Raw genomic sequence first — 17,472 nt, 5'->3', positions numbered from 1 at the left:
TATCTAATCTATGTGTGATGCTCTATTCCTTCATGTCTAAATTGTCGGGTACCGGTGTATGCCGCTGCTGAATTGCCGGCCGGCTTTTTTAAAGAAAGCGTCTTCTGAGCAGTTTGTCAGCTTTTGGACACCTTTGAAGGTGTTTTCTATGTGTTCCTATGTGTTTTTGTTTGCCTGCCATTGGTTTTAACGGTGTTCGACGGTGTTCTAAGGTGTTCGACGAACAGTTCGACGAACAGTTCCTCGAACATCCCGGTGTTCGACGAACCGAACCCGAACACTACGGGGGTGGCTCAACACTAGAGGTCAGTATAGATGGACTAATTGAACAAGTCCCACACACTGCTAGAAGCTCAAATATTTTTTCAGAGCTAAATGCAGAAAAATATTATATTCAATTTGCAACCTGATGGAGGTCAGTATAGATGGACTAATAGAACAAGTCCCACACACTGCTAGAAGGCCAAATATTTTTTCAGAGTAAGATGCAGAAAAATATTATATTCAATTTGCAACCTGATGGAGGTCAGTATAGATGGACTAATAGAACAAGTCCCACACACTGCTAGAAGGCCAAATATTTTTTCAGAGCTAGATGCAGTAAAATATTATATTCAATTTGCAAGGTGATGGAGGTCAGTATAGATGGACTAACAGAACAAGTCCCACACACTGCTAGAAGGCCAAATATTTTTTCAGAGCTAGATGCAGAAAAATATTATATTCAATTTGCAACCTGATGGAGGTCAGTATAGATGGACTAATAGAACAAGTCCCACACACTGCTAGAAGGCCAAATATTTTTTCAGAGCTAGATGCAGAAAAAAATTATATTCAATTTGCAACCTGATGGAGGTCAGTATAGATGGACTAATAGAACAAGTCCCACGCACAGCTAGAAGCCCAAATATTTTTTCAGAGGTAAATGCAGAAAAAAATTATATTCAATTTGCAACCTTATGGAGGTCAGTATAGATGGACTAATAGAATGATGCTATGCCCAAATGGTTTTACTTCACTAGGTGCAGTAAAAAATTGGTATTCTATACACAGGTGGTGTAGCTTGCAACACAGATAGGCTACTCCACTGACTAACACACTCTGCAATAGGCCAAAAAGGATTAGCTTTGCTTGATTTAGTCAAATGCTGTGAAAAAAACTTGCACAGCACTGGCACAGACCTGCCTGGCAAAAACTGATAGGAGCTGATTTAACTTAGTCCTGAAAAGGACTGCAATTACAATTAGTCTTTACTCCCAACCTATCTATTTAAGAGCACAGACCTGCCTGATAAAAGTCGCAGGAAATGCTGTAACCTAATCCTTAAAAGGACTGCAATCACAACTATTCCCTACTCCCAAGCTATCTGTAGATTTGTGCGAAAATTGGCTTGAAATTAACAAGGTATAGCGCACACAGCAACAGCGGTGCCGTCTAACACGCAGCTGCAGCAGTGAGAAAATGGTGGCGACGGGGAAAAAGGTTGGGTCTTATAGGGCAAGGACATGTGACATACACTGCCAATGACACATGCCCTTGCTTGTGTGAAAAAAAGCACTTCACTCCGTGTGTGCGCTGCTAATAGGCTGACAGATTGCACCTCCCCACTGTAAATGCGGGAAAGAGAAAAAAAAAATGGAGATCTTCATTATTCCTGCAGAGATCCATCCCCTGCCCCTCCCCCCGCCCCGCTGTACACTCAAACTGCGTATTAACATTAATTTTCATCATTACTGAGAAAAAATCCAGTTATGATTTTGGTGCACGAACAGTTATCGAACATAACCTTGAACAGACGAATTTTTTTCAAATTGTTCGTGTTCGCCGAACGGCTCGAACACCGCCCAAAACAGCTCGAATTTGAGATTGGCGAACAGTTCAAGTCGAACACAGCTCATCTCTAGTAGAGATGAGCGATGTTCGACTTGAACTGTTTGCCTGCATCTTCCTCACAGACCGGCAGTTTGCCGGTGACACCCTTATCAACCTCATCTAAGCACAACAGCCAGCCCTCAGTCCCTCAAATGTGGACAAGTAAAAGACCATTTCCTCCTAGCCATGAGAAAGCTAAGAGGTTGAATTTCACCATCTGCAAGCTCTTGGCTACAGAAATGCTGCCTTTCCACCTGGTGGACACAGAGGATTTTCGAGACCTTATGTCTGTCGCAGTGCCCTAGTACCAGATGCCCAGTCGGCGCTAGTGTTGAGCCACCCCCGTAGTGTTCGAGTTCGGTTCGGTTCGTCGAACACCCGTGTGTTCGCCGAACTGTTCGTCGAACTGTTCGTCGAACACCTTCGAACACCGTTAAAACCAATGGCAGGCAAACAAAAACACATAGAAACACATAGAAAACACCTTCAAAGGTGTCCAAAAGCTGACAAACTGCTCAGAAGACACAACTAACACATGGAAAAGTGACAAGTACATATAGTCATGCGAAAAGAAAAGAGGTGGAGGAGTAAAAGGAGGGGGAGACACAGATATAGGCATGTCATGCCCTTCTAAAATCCAAAAAGTGAGAAGCCGACACGTTCAGTCCGCTCCTGACCGTGCCAACTCCGCGTCGCCGGGTTTGTGCCAGAGCCGCGGTGAACCCTGACGGCCAGCCCCCCTCTCCCAATACTGGTGCCTGTCCGCTGGTGGGTCGAGCGAGCCCCCCTGTGGTGGAGGCAGCTCTAAGCTTTTTAATTTAAATTGTCTCTCTAATTTGAATGAATACACTTTAAATCCATTTACAAGGATCTATTGGAGGGCAAGTCTCATGCCAGCAGCCGCGTAATTCCAGCTCCAGTAGCGTCCACTAAAGCTGCTGCAGTTAAAAAGCTTTTATAAGGATCGAGCTCGGCTGTCCACCGCAAGGCATCCTACTGCCAGTCCCAGCCCCTATGCCTTGGGGTGCCTCCTGATGCTCTTCACTGAGTATCCCGTGGTCCCGAAGCATTTCCTTTGAAAAAATTAAGTGTCCAAACTACAGGTGGTGTAGCTTGCTTAACAGCCGGGATAATCCGCTGACTAGCAGACACTGCTACTAGGCACAAAGTATTTCCTGGGCTAGATGCAGTTAAAAATTTGTAATTAGATACTCTCGTTGGATGCTGAGAAAGCATTCCATAGAGTCTCCTGGCACGCCATATATGATTCTCTTAAAAAGCTTGGGGTAGGGGTCTAGGGGACCCTTTTATAGCCAAAATCACGGCCCTGTATCGCAATACGTCACCTAGGCTGAAGATAAATGGAACTGTGGCACCCTGAGGGCTCGGTTGCTACAGAGGTATTGCACCTCACCCAGAGGTGTGATATCTCACTCTCAGGTAAGGATGTAGTGTGGATCAGGACCCGACACCTGCATGCATTACACCACATTGCCGTGGGGCAGGGCGACCAATATGCCCCTGAGATGGGCACGACAGTCCCTGTCCCTGTCTGGAGTGGGGGGAGGGAACACTGAGGAAGGGGAACCCTGTAGTGCAGGAGCAGGGAGGAAGCAGTTCCTGGGTGCATTGAGAAGGGAGTATAAAAGGTGGGCACCATCTTAGTTCAGTGCAGAGAAGTCTGAGCAGAAGTGGCAGGGAGCAGGGGCTCTGCATGAGCTCTGCTCCGGAGGCGGGCCTAGTAACAGAGGCCCAGGCCTGGAAGAGGGAGAAGGAAGGAAGAGGAGCGGAGAAGGCTCCAGGAACGAGGAACGAAGGGATCCCAGGGGTGCGGACGGGCGAGTCGCCACCGCACGCCCAAATCCACCTGCGTGGAGGGGTCAGGCCAAAGGGGGAGACCGGTCCCCGAAACTAGTGGAGGCAGGAAACGACCCTCAGCTAGAAACAGGAGGCTGTGACATTTTATGTGGCGCAGCCCCTCGCTACACCCGCTAGGAAGGCACCACATAGGGTCAGGGAAACTGGCGCCAAGTTTACCAAGAGGAGGCCCGAGGCAGCCGAACAGAAGGGTTGGTAAGAAAAGCCAGACAAAGGACACACAAAGGGGGTTCTGTGAAGCGCTCCAAAGTTATCTGGGAGTTGTCTGAGCCCCTCACCTGGTGAGCACAGTATGACGTGGGCAGCCGTTACCTGCAGACGTGGTCTGGATAATAAGAACTGTGAGTAAAGGCCCTGGACTGCATCACTGACTCCGTGTCGTTACTGCTGCTGCCCTGCACCATCACCCCCATCCTCCGCATACACTGCCCTGAGGCTATACTCCTCCCGTGAGGAGTTATGCTACGCTCTGCTGCACCCACAACACCAGCCTCAGCGGTCTGCCCTGGAGCGGCGGTTCACTTTGACCGCAATCCACGGGTGGCGTAGTCGGACATTTAAACATCAAAACCACATAAATAGTTCTGCCACTGGTTTGACCGCCCTGAGCCACGGAACCAGGTCGCCGCCACGGAGACTACAACCACCAGCATCCACCAAAAAGGGTTCGGCTCCGGGTGTCCCAAGGCCCAGGGGGCGCGTCAGAACATTTTCATCACCTTTCACAATCACCAATGGGACAAGGCAGGGATGTTCTCTGTCCCCTCTCTTATACATCCTAGTGACGGAGCACCTGCTCTCATCAATTCGCCATAACCCCAATATTAGGTGGATTGAGGTGGGAGGCACCGAGTACAAGTGCTCTCGATTTGCTGATGATGTCCTAGTATATATCACTCAATCACATATATCCATCCATGCTGTTATGGCTGAAATAGATCACTTTGTTACATGGTCAAATTTTAAAATCAATGCAGCGAAGTCTGAGGCCCTCGATGTCTCCCTCCCCAAATCCATATAGGATTCCATCCAGTCCAACTTTCCCTTTGCCTGGCCCTCACAGGGTATCAAATACTTAGGAATTCCTATTCATAGAGACCTCTCCCATCTATGTTATCTTAATTTTGGGCCCTTTATTGAACAACTCCATACAGACCACGGTTGGCAAGTTAGAACTGTAAGATTCACTACGTGAACCACTGGTGTTTTGTGGAAAAGCACATGTACACTGTGTTCCAAATTATTATGCAAAAAGTGTTTAGGAGTGATAAGGGAAGAATTTGTTTGTTTGTCAGTTAAACTCATTGATGGTGATGTGTGTCAGGGCTCTTTATATCACTGTAAGCAATTGCAGACACCTGTGCTAATTAGTTTGGCAGGTGTGTCCAATGAAAGGCAAGACTACTTAAGAAGGCTGTCTCACATTATTAAGCAGCCTACATTTTCTGCCAAAATGGGAAAGAAAAAGGATGTGTCGGCTGCTGAGAAGCAACAAATTGTGGAGTGTTTAGGTCAAGGCATGACTACAATCAACATTGTGCGATGATCAGGATGAAGTGTTTTGGCAATCAAGAAGTATGTAGCTGATTCACAGTACACACGTGTGCGTGCTGATAAGGGCAAATTGAGGACTCTTTCCTACAGGCAATTACGTCAGGTTGAAAGAGCAGCGGCAAAAAAGCCTTGTCATAGCAGTAGACAAGTTTTTGAAGCTGCTGGTGCCTCCAACGTCCCCCGAACAACAAGATGCAGGGTCCTTCAGAGGTTTGCAGCTGTGCATACGCCATCCTGTCGACCTCCTCTATCCACTTCACACAAGCAGAAACGGCTCCAGTGGGCCAAACATTACATGAAGACTGATTTCAAAACTGTTTTGTTCACGGATGAGTGCCGTGCAGCGCTCGATGGTCCAGATGGATGGAGTGGAGGATGGCTGGTTGATGGACACCCCACGCAAACACGGCTACAGCGCCAACAAGGAGGAGGTGGAGTAATGTTTTGGGCTGGAATCATTGGGAGAGAGATTGTCGGCCCCTTTAGGATCCCTGAAGGCGCTAAAGATGAACTCCATAATGTATGTGGATTTTCTCAAACAGCACTTCCTGCCATGGTTCAAGAAGAAGAATCGTGTATTTCACAGCAAGATCATTTTTTTGCATGATAATGCACCATCTCATGCTGCACATAAAACATCTGCATCTCTGGCTGATATGGGCATAAAAGGGGACAAACTTATGGTGTGACCCCCATGCTCCCCTGACCTCTACCCCATTCAGAACCTTTGGAGCATCATTAAAAGGAGTGTCTATGATGGCGGGAGGCAGTTCACATCTAAGCAACAGCTCTGGGAGGGTATTCTGTCCTCATGCAAAACAATTGAAGCAGAAACCATCCAAAACCTGACAAATTCAATGGACCAGAGAGTTCAGAAGCTCCTTTCGAATAAGGGGTCCTATGTGAAAATGTAACATCACCTAGAATAAAGTTTTGAGTTGAAAACTGTTTGATTTCAGTTTCTAACAACCTGCTAATGCTTATAATTTCAAAAATGACCATTTTTTTGGTCTTTATTAAAATGAAAAGGTTGATCGAAAAGTTTGGGGGATCTAAGAGTGTGGCAACCCAGTAGTCATGATTACTTCGAATTCTGACAATATGAGGGTCATGCTGCAGGTAGTGCAGCAAGAAGGCACTTATGTGTCTTGCGCATCTCAGAGCCCCAAAATTATTTTCCGGGCTAGATGCAGCTAAAAATTATTATTAATTTTAAATCTGGTGAAGCTTTAGTATAGATGGCCTAATAGGATCAGTGCTGCACACTGCTACAAAGCCCAAATTATTTTCCAGTCAAGATACAGATAAACATGATTAGTAATTTTAAATCTGGTGTAGCTTATTATAGATGGCCTAATAGAATCAGTGCTGCACACTGCTACAAAGCCCAAATTATTTTCCAGCCAAGATACAAATAAACATGATTAGTAATTTGAAAGCTTAAAATGGTTGGTAGGGTGATTTTAAACAATCATCAAGCTTTTACTCTCCCGAGGATGACACAGGGGTAGAAAAGTCGTTTCGGATCCATGATTTGTTCATCTTTATGAACGTGAGTCTGTCTACATTATCAGTGGAGAGCTGCGTGCGCTTATCTGTCAGCACACCACCAGCAGCGCTGAACACACGTTCAGACAGAACGCTGGCTGCGGGGCATGACAAGATCTCCAAGGCGTAAGTGGCTAGCTCCGGCCATTTATCCAGATTGGAAGCCCAAAAAGAGCAAGGGTCCAGTGACACAGTCATGGCTTCAATGTTTACTTGGAGATACTCCTGTACCATCGTCTCTAGGCGTTGACTATGTGTCAGACTTCTTGTCTCCTGTGGCCTTGCAAAGGATGGGCTAAAAAAGTGGTGAAATGATCCGCAAAATTGATGTTACCAGCAGATACTGTGGTTCTGTTACGGTTTGAGTGCTGAACACTTGACGGTCCCACGGTTGGCAAGTTGGAACTGTGAGATTCACTACGTGCACCACTGGTATTTTGTGGAAAAGCACATGTAAGATTCTGCAACAGTCTCTGCTGATACTCCTGCATGCGTGCATCCCTTTCTATGGCAGGAATAATTTCTGCAAATTTACTTTTGTACCGGGGATCTAACAGTGTGGCAACCCAGTAGTCAGGATTATTTCTAATTCTCACAATTCGAGGGTCATGTTGCAGGTAGTGCAGCAAGAAGGCACTCATGTGTGTTGCGCATCCAGGAGCACCAAGTCCCTGTTGTGTTGGTGGCGAGGTAACAATCATGCTTCCTTCCTCTGTCCTCTCCCCCCAACCTCGCACAACAGAAATGTGATCAAGGTCTCCCTCATCTGATGAGTCTTCCATCAGTTCGTCCTCCACTTCTTCCTGGGCTCCTGCACCTTCCTCACTAGTTTGGCTGCTACCATGCGTCCTGGTAAAACCATCTCCCCCACCCTCACATGCCTGCCGCCTTGGTGCTGCCGACCGTCTGGACCTTGCAGATGTTAGCCCTTCCGCATACAACTTCTCCTCCTCTACTTCCTCCACCTCCTCTTGTGCCACCACCTGACTCCGAATTCTGTTTAACATGTGCTCCAGCATGTAAATCACCGGAATAGTCATGCTGATAATGGCATCGTCAGCACTAAACATCTTCGTCGCCATTTCAAAACTGTGCAGAAGGGTGCATAGGTCCCTGATCTGAGACCACTCCTCCAGCGTGATTTGTCCCACCTCTGGATCTCGTTGGCCCAGGCTATACGTCAGAACGTATTGCACCAGGGCTTGTCGGTGCTGCCACAGTCGCTGCAACATGTGCAGAGTTGAATTCCACCGGGTAGGCACATTGCATTTTAGCCGGTGAAGTGGCAGGCCCAACGACTTCTGTAGAGATGTAAGTCGCTGAGCTGCGGGATGCGAACGGCGGAAGTGAGCACACAGCGACCGTGCCCTCTGCAGAAGGCCATCTAGTCTGGGATAGTGGGCTAAAAATTGCTGGACAACCAGGTTCAACACGTGAGCCATACAAGGCACGTGTGTGACATTACCCCGGCGAAGGGCCGAACCCAGGTTTGCAGCATTGTCGCACACGGCCTTCTCTGGTTTCAGGTCCAGTGGAGACAACCATTCATGAAATTGGTTCTCCAGAGCTGACCACAACTCCTCAGCTGTGTGACTCACATTTCCCAGACATTTCAATGTAAAAACCGCCTGATGACGTTGAGCCCTACTGCCAGCATAGTAAGGAGGTGTGCAGGATCCCTTCTGCGCAGTTAGAAAGCTTGTGGCATGACCAGACAGGCTTTGGGTGCAGGTGGAAGACCGAGAGGAGGTTGAGGAGGCAGAAGCAGTGGAGGAACTTTGACATAAAGAGGATTGACGCACAACTCGTGGGGACGGCAAGACTTGGACAGCAGCCCCTTGTCCTGCTGTCACCATAGTTACCCAGTGCCCAGTCAGCGACATGTAACGCTCCTGTCCATGCCTACTCGTCCAAGTGTCTGTGGTGAAATGCACCCTGTCACACACAGAGTTTCTCAAAGAAGCGGTGATGTTGTGTGCGACATGCTGGTGGAGCGCAGGCACACCTTTCTTTGAGAAGCAGTGCCGACTGGGCATCTGGTACTGGGGCACTGCGATGGACATAAGGTCTCGAAAATCCTCTGTGTCCACCAGGCGGAAAGGCAGCATTTCTGTAGCCAAGAGCTTGCAGATGGTGAAATTCAACCTCTTAGTTTTCTCATGGCTAGGAGGAAATGGTCTTTTACTTGTCCACATCTGAGGGACTGAGGGCTGGCTGTTGTGCTTTGACGGGGTTGATAAGGGTGTCCCCGGCAAACTGCCGGTCTGTGAGGAAGATGCAGGCAGACATGTTAGGTTGCCTTGATCCAAAGGTGGTGCTATCGATGTCGGACAGCGCTCAACACCAGCTGGTGTTACCACCTCCAAAGAAAATGATGACCTGCCAATCACGCTGGCTGTTGCGGGTAAAGAGGTGGCAGGTCTGCGCCCCAAAACAGGTGTGACTGCTGTCCCCCCAGTCACAGAGGATGAAGAGGCCGCGGATGCACAAGATATGGCAGACGGTGGTTGGCCCGGCCGGCTAGGCCGCATTGTAGCACACTGAGCTTCCCACTGCAACTTATGCTTCATGTCCATGTGCCGGTTCATGCATGAAGTACTCAAACTATGTATTTTTTGGCCTCTACTTAGCTTTTGCTGACAAATGTTACAGATAACACGAGTTGGGTCATCTTTATCGATCTGAAAAAATGCCCAGGCTATGCAAGGCTTAGCACCCATGCGACCTGAAGAGCCACCACGACTTGTGGTGAGAGGCAGAGTTGTGTTTGAGGATGCAGTTGTTGACGTGCTTCCAGTACTATGTCTCTGTCCAGGAAGGCGCAACCTGACCTCGTCGTCACTAGCATCTTCCTCCACCTCCTCTGCTGACCTCATCTCTTGGCTGACTGTGGGTTGACAGTAAGTGGGATCTCCAACCTCATCATCATCACCCTGTGCGTTATCACACCCGTCGTCCTCAGAGCCAACCTGTTCCTGCCCTGAAAAAAAACTAAAGTTGTCGCTCCAATCAGGTATTTGAGTCTTATCATCGTCTTCCTCATTGTCTCCACCAACAGGAGTTACAGTTTGGGAATGAGGGTCTACATTATGGTTAGAACCTTCTGCGTCTGGTCCTGGATCCGACTCATAAAGATTCTGGGCATCAGTGCAGATCATTTCCTCGTCTGGATTCACAGAAGCGCTGGAGTCGACCTCTGATTCCCAGGCTATAGTATGAGTAAACAGCTCTGCAGACTCAACCATCTGTTCTACCTCATACTCAGACGGGCAGCTGGAGATTTGGGAGCTGTGAGGAAGCAAGTGCGATTGGGGTGACACCTTTGAGGACTGGCGTATTTGTGATGTTGAAGTTGATGTGGAGGAGAGCCCAATTAAAGGAGCACTTGATATCCGTTGAAGCACCTGCTGTTTTTGTGCCTCATCTGGAATTTGTAGCGGTTGGCGTGGCCGTAAGAAAGGGATCTTATCACATAGTCCGCTAAAAGAAGTAGACATTTTAGTTTGGCTGGAAGATGGTCTTTCAGATGTTACTGTTGCTTTAACACCTACCCCACGGACACAACCTTTTTTCCCCTTCCCAACACGCCTATTCCCCTTTCCACCAGCAGCAGGCCTTTTTCCACTCATTTTGGTGGTTAACTAATTCACAACTCTGGAGTTGTTTGCACAAAAAAACAATGGATGGGAACCGAGCAGAGCTGAGTGGCCAAACTGTGGTATTAGGCCAAAACTATTGGCTGGGTTAGATGCAGAAAAAAATTATATTCAATGTGCAACCTGATGGAGGTCAGTATAGATGGACTAATAGAACAAGTCCCACACACAGCTAGAAGCCCAAATATTTTTTCAGAGGTAGATGCAGAAAATTTTTTTATTCAGTTTGCAACCTGATGGAGGTCTGTATAGATGGATTAATAGAACAAGTCCCACACACAGCTACATGCCCAATATTTTTTCAGAGGTAGATGCAGAAAAAAAATATATTCAGTTTGCAACCTGATGGAGGTCAGTATAGATGGACTAATAGAGAAAGTCCCACACACTGCTAGAAGGCCAAATATTTTTTCAGAGCTAGATGCAGACAAAAAATTATTTTGAATTTGCAACCTGATGGAGGTCAGTATAGGTGGACTAATAGAACAAGTCCCACACACTGCTAGAAGGCCAAATATTTTTTCAGAGCTAGATGCAGAAAAAAATTATATTCAGTTTGCAACCTGATGGAGGTCTGTATAGATGGATTAATAGAACAAGTCCCACACACAGCTAGAAGCCCAAATATTTTTTCAGAGGTAGATGCAGATAAAAATTATTTTTAATTTGCAACCTGATGGAGGTCAGTATAGATGGACTAATAGAGAAAGTCCCACACAATGCTAGAAGGCCAAATATTTTTTCAGAGCTAGATGCAGATAAAAATTATATTCAATTTGAAACCTGATGGAGGTCAGTATAGATGGACTAATAGAGAAAGTACCACACACACTGCTAGAAGGCCAAATATTTTTTCAGAGCTAGATGCAGATAAAAATTATATTCAATTTGCAACCTGATGGAGGTCAGTATAGATGGACTAATAGAACAAGTCCCACACACAGCTAGAAGCCCAAATATTTTTTCAGAGGTACTGTAGATGCAGATAAAAATTATTTTTAATTTGCAATCTGATGGAGGTCAGTATAGATGGACTAATACAACAAGTCCCACACACAGCTAGAACCCCAATATTTTTTCAGAGGTAGATGCAGAAAAAAGTATATTCAGTTTGCAACCTGATGGAGGTCAGTATAGATGGAGTAATAGAACAAGTCCCACACACAGCTAGAAGCCCAAATATTTTTTCAGAGGTAGATGCAGATAAAAATTATTTTTAATTTGCAACCTGATGGAGGTCAGTATAGATGGACTAATAGAACAAGTCCCACACACTGCTAGAAGGCCAAATATTTTTTCAGAGCTAGATGCAGAAAAAAATTATATTCAGTTTGCAACCTGATGGAGGTCTGTATAGATGGATTAATAGAACAAGTCCCACACACAGCTAGAAGCCCAAATATTTTTTCAGACGTAGATGCAGATAAAAATTATTTTTAATTTGCAACCTGATGGAGGTCAGTATAGATGGACTAATAGAGAAAGTCCCACACACTGCTAGAAGGCCAAATATTTTTTCAGAGCTAGATGCAGATAAAAATTATTTTTAATTTGCAACCTGATGGAGGTCAGTATAGATGGACTAATAGAGAAAGTCCCACACACTGCTAGAAGGCCAAATATTTTTTCAGAGCTAGATGCAGATAAAAATTATATTCAATTTGCAACCTGATGGAGGTCAGTATATATGGACTAATAGAACAAGTCCCACACACAGCTAGAAGCCCAAATATTTTTTCAGAGGTATTGTAGATGCAGATAAAAAATATTTTTAATTTGCAACCTGATGGAGGTCAGTATAGATGGACTAATACAACAAGTCCCACACACAGCTAGAAGCCCAATATTTTTTCAGAGGTAGATGCAGAAAAAAATATATTCAGTTTGCAACCTGATGGAGGTCAGTATAGATGGAGTAATAGAACAAGTACCACACACAGCTAGAAGCCCAAATATTTTTTCAGAGGTAGATGCAGATAAAAACTATTTTTAATTTGCAACCTGATGGAGGTCAGTATAGATGGACTAATAGAGAAAGTCCCACACACTGCTAGAAGGCCAAATATTTTTTCAGAGCTAGATGCAGACAAAAAATTATTTTGAATTTGCAACCTGATGGAGGTCAGTATAGGTGGACTAACAGAACAAGTCCCACACACTGCTAGAAGGCCAAATATTTTTTCAGAGCTAGATGCAGAAAAAAATTATATTCAGTTTGCAACCTGATGGAGGTCTGTATAGATGGATTAATAGAACAAGTCCCACACACAGCTAGAAGCCCAAATATTTTTTCAGAGGTAGATGCAGATAAAAATTATTTTTAATTTGCAACCTGATGGAGGTCAGTATAGATGGACTAATAGAGAAAGTCCCACACAATGCTAGAAGGCCAAATATTTTTTCAGAGCTAGATGCAGATAAAAATTATATTCAATTTGCAACCTGATGGAGGCCAGTATAGATGGACTAATAGAGAAAGTACCACACACTGCTAGAAGGCCAAATATTTTTTCAGAGCTAGATGCAGATAAAAATTATATTCAATTTGCAACCTGATGGAAGTCAGTATAGATGGACTAATAGAACAAGTCCCACACACAGCTAGAAGCCCAAATATTTTTTCAGAGGTACTGTAGATGCAGATAAAAATTATTTTTAATTTGCAATCTGATGGAGGTCAGTATAGATGGACTAATACAACAAGTCCCACACACAGCTAGAAGCCCAATATTTTTTCAGAGGTAGATGCAGAAAAAAAAAAAAATCAGTTTGCAACCTGATGGAGGTCAGTATAGATGGAGTAATAGAACAAGTCCCACACACAGCTAGAAGCCCAAATATTTTTTCAGAGGTAGATGCAGATAAAAATTATTTTTAATTTGCAACCTGATGGAGGTCAGTATAGATGGACTAATAGAAAAAGTCCCACACACTGCTAGAAGGCCAAATATTTTTTCAGAGCTAGATGCAGATAAAAATTATATTCAATTTGCAACCTAATGGAGGTCAGTATAGATGGACTAATAGAGAAAGTCCCACACACTGCTAGAAGGCCAAATAATTTTTCAGAGCTAGATGCAGACAAAAAATTATTTTGAATTTGCAACCTGATGGAGGTCAGTATAGGTGGACTAATAGAACAAGTCCCACACACTGCTAGAAGGCCAAATATTTTTTCAGAGCTAGATGCAGAAAAAAATTATATTCAGTTTGCAACCTGATGGAGGTCTGTATAGATGGATTAATAGAACAAGTCCCACACACAGCTAGAAGCCCAAATATTTTTTCAGACGTAGATGCAGATAAAAATTATTTTTAATTTGCAACCTGATGGAGGTCAGTATAGATGGACTAATAGAGAAAGTCCCACACACTGCTAGAAGGCCAAATATTTTTTCAGAGCTAGATGCAGATAAAAATTATTTTTAATTTGCAACCTGATGGAGGTCAGTATAGATGGACTAATAGAGAAAGTCCCACACACTGCTAGAAGGCCAAATATTTTTTCAGAGCTAGATGCAGATAAAAATTATATTCAATTTGCAACCTGATGGAGGTCAGTATATATGTACTAATAGAACAAGTCCCACACACAGCTAGAAGCCCAAATATTTTTTCAGAGGTATTGTAGATGCAGATAAAAATTATTTTTAATTTGAAACCTGATGGAGGTCAGTATAGATGGACTAATACAACAAGTCCCACACACAGCTAGAAGCCCAATATTTTTTCAGAGGTAGATGCAGAAAAAAATATATTCAGTTTGCAACCTGATGGAGGTCAGTATAGATGGAGTAATAGAACAAGTCCCACACACAGCTAGAAGCCCAAATATTTTTTCAGATGTAGATGCAGATAAAAATTATTTTTAATTTGAAACCTGATGGAGGTCAGTATAGATGGACTAATAGAGAAAGTCCCACACACTGCTAGAAGGCCAAATATTTTTTCAGAGCTAGATGCAGATAAAAATTATATTTAATTTGCAACCTGATGGAGGTCAGTATAGATGGACTAATAGAGAAAGTCCCACACACTGCTAGAGGGCCAATATTTTTTCAGAGCTAGATGCAGATAAAAATTATATTCAATTTGCAACCTGATGGAGGTCAGTATAGATGGACTAATAGAACAAGTCCCACACACAGCTAGAAGCCCAAATATTTTTTCAGAGGTACTGTAGATGCAGATAAAAATTATTTTTAATTTGCAACCTGATGGAGGTCAGTATAGATGGACTAATACAACAAGTCCCACACACAGCTAGAAGCCCAATATTTTTTCAGAGGTAGATGCAGAAAAAAATATATTCAGTTTGCAACCTGATGGAGGTCAGTATAGATGGAGTAATAGAACAAGTCCCACACACAGCTAGAAGCCCAAATATTTTTTCAGATGTAGATGCAGATAAAAATTAGTTTGAATTTGCAACCTGATGGAGGTCAGTATAGATGGACTAATAGAGAAAGTCCCACACACTGCTAGACGGCCAAATATTTTTTCAGAGCTAGATGCAGATAAAAATTATATTCAATTTGCAATCTGATGGAGGTCAGTATAGATGGACTAATAGAGAAAGTCCCACACACTGCTAGAAGGCCAAATATTTTTTCAGAGCTAGATGCAGATAAAAATTATATTCAATTTGCAACCTGATGGAGGTCAGTATAGATGGACTAATAGAACAAGTCCCACACACAGCTAGAAGCCCAAATATTTTTTCAGAGGTACTGTAGATTCAGATAAAAATTATTTTTAATTTGCAACCTGATGGAGGTCAGTATAAATGGACTAATAGAGAAAGTCCCACACACTGCTAGCAGGCCAAATATTTTTTCAGAGCTAGATGCAGAAAAAAATTGTATTCAGTTTGCAACCTGATGGAGGTCAGTATAGATGGACTAATAGAGAAAGTCCCACACACTGCTAGAAGGCCAAATATTTTTTCAGAGCTAGATGCAGAAAAAAATATATTCAGTTTGCAACCTGATGGAGGTCTGTATAGATGGATCAATAGAACAAGTCCCACACACAGCTAGAAGCCCAATATTTTTTCAGAGGTAGATGCAGAAAAAAATATATTCAGTTTGCAACCTGATGGAGGTCAGTATAGATGGACTAATACAACAAGTCCCACACACAGCTAGAAGCCCAATATTTTTTCAGAGGTAGATGCAGAAAAAAATATATTCAGTTTGCAACCTGATGGAGGTCAGTATAGATGGACTAATACAACAAGTCCCACACACAGCTAGAAGCCCAATATTTTTTCAGAGCTAGATGCAGAAAAAAATTATATTCAATTTGCAACCTGATGGAGGTCAGTATAGATGGACTAATAGAATGATGCTATGCCCAAAAGATTTTACTTCACTAGGTGCAGTAAAAAAATTGGTATTCTATACACAGGTGGTATATTTTGCAACACAGATAGGCTACTCCACTGACTAACACACTCTGCAATAGTCCAAAAAGGATTAGCTTTGCTAGATTCAGCCAAATGCTGTGAAAAAAATTTGCACAGCACTGGCACAGACCTGCCTGGCAAAAACTGATATGAACTGATGTAACCTAGTCCTGAAAAGGACTCCAATTACAATTAGTCTTTACTCCCACAATCTATCTATTTAAGAGCACAGACCTGCCTGATAAAAGTCGTAGGAAATGCTGTAACCTAGTCCTTAAAAGGACTGCAATCACAACTATTCCCTACTCCCAAGCTATCTGTAGATTTGTGCGAAAATTGGCTTGAAATTAACAAGGTATAGCGCACACAGCAACACCGGTGCCGTCTAACACGCAGCTGCAGCAGTGAGAAAATGGTGGCGACGGGGAAAATGGCTTGGTCTTATAGGGCAAGGACATGTGACATACACTGCCAATGACACATGCCCTTGCTTGTGTGAAAAAAAGCACTTCGCTCCGTGTGTGCGCTGCTGATAGGCTGACAGATTGCACCTCCCCACTGTAAATGCGGGAAAGAGAAAAAAAAAATGGAGATCTTCATTGTTCCTGCAGAGATCCATCCCCTGCCCCTCCCCCCACCCCGCTGTACACTCAAACTGCGTATTAACATTAATTTTCATCATTACTGAGAAAAAATCCAGTTATGATTTTCGTGCACGAACAGTTATCGAACATAACCTCGAAAAGTCGAATTTTTCTCAAATTGTTCGTGTTCGCCGAACGGCTCGAACACCGCCCAAAACAGCTCGAATTTGAGATTGGCGAACAGTTCGAGTAGAACAACGCTCATCTCTAGTCGGCACTACTTCTCAAAGAAAGGTGTGCCTGCGCTCCACCAGCATGTCGCACACAACATCATCGCTTCTTTGAGAAACTCTGTGTGTGACAGGGTGCATTTCACCACAGACACTTGGACGAGTAGGCATGGACAGGGGCGTTACATGTCGCTGACTGGGCACTGGGTAACTATGGTGACAGCAGGACAAGGGGCTGCTGTCCAAGTCTTGCCGTCCCCACGAGTTGTGCGTCAATCCTCTTTATGTCAAAGTTCCTCCACTGCTTCTGCCTCCTCAACCTCCTCTCGGTCCTCCACCTGCACGCAAAGCCTGTCTGGTCATGCCACAAGCTTTCTAACTGCGCAGAAGGGATCCTGCATACCTCCTTACTATGCTGGCAGTAGGGCTCAACGTCATCAGGCGGTTTTTACTTTGAAATGTCTGGGAAATGTGAGTCACACAGTTGAGGAGTTGTGGTCAGCTCTGAAGAACCAATTTCATGAATGGTTGTCTACACTGGACCTGAAACCAGGGAAGGCCGTGTGCGACAATGCTGCAAACCTGGGTGCGGCCCTTCGCCGGGGCAATGTCACACACGTGCCTTGTATGGCTCACGTGTTGAACCTGGTTATCCAGCAATTTTTAGCCCACTATACCGGACTAGATAGCCTTCTGCAGAGGGCACGGTCGCTGTGTGCTCACTTCCGCCGTTCGCAACGCGC

The sequence above is a fragment of the Phyllobates terribilis genome, unplaced genomic scaffold, assembly GCF_046119375.1.
Source record: "Phyllobates terribilis strain yellow unplaced genomic scaffold, ASM4611937v1 Scaffold_2__4_contigs__length_985480577, whole genome shotgun sequence".
NCBI lineage: Eukaryota > Metazoa > Chordata > Amphibia > Anura > Dendrobatidae > Phyllobates > Phyllobates terribilis.
The sequence above is the reverse complement of the archived record's forward strand: the minus strand, read 5'-3'. Positions refer to the sequence as shown.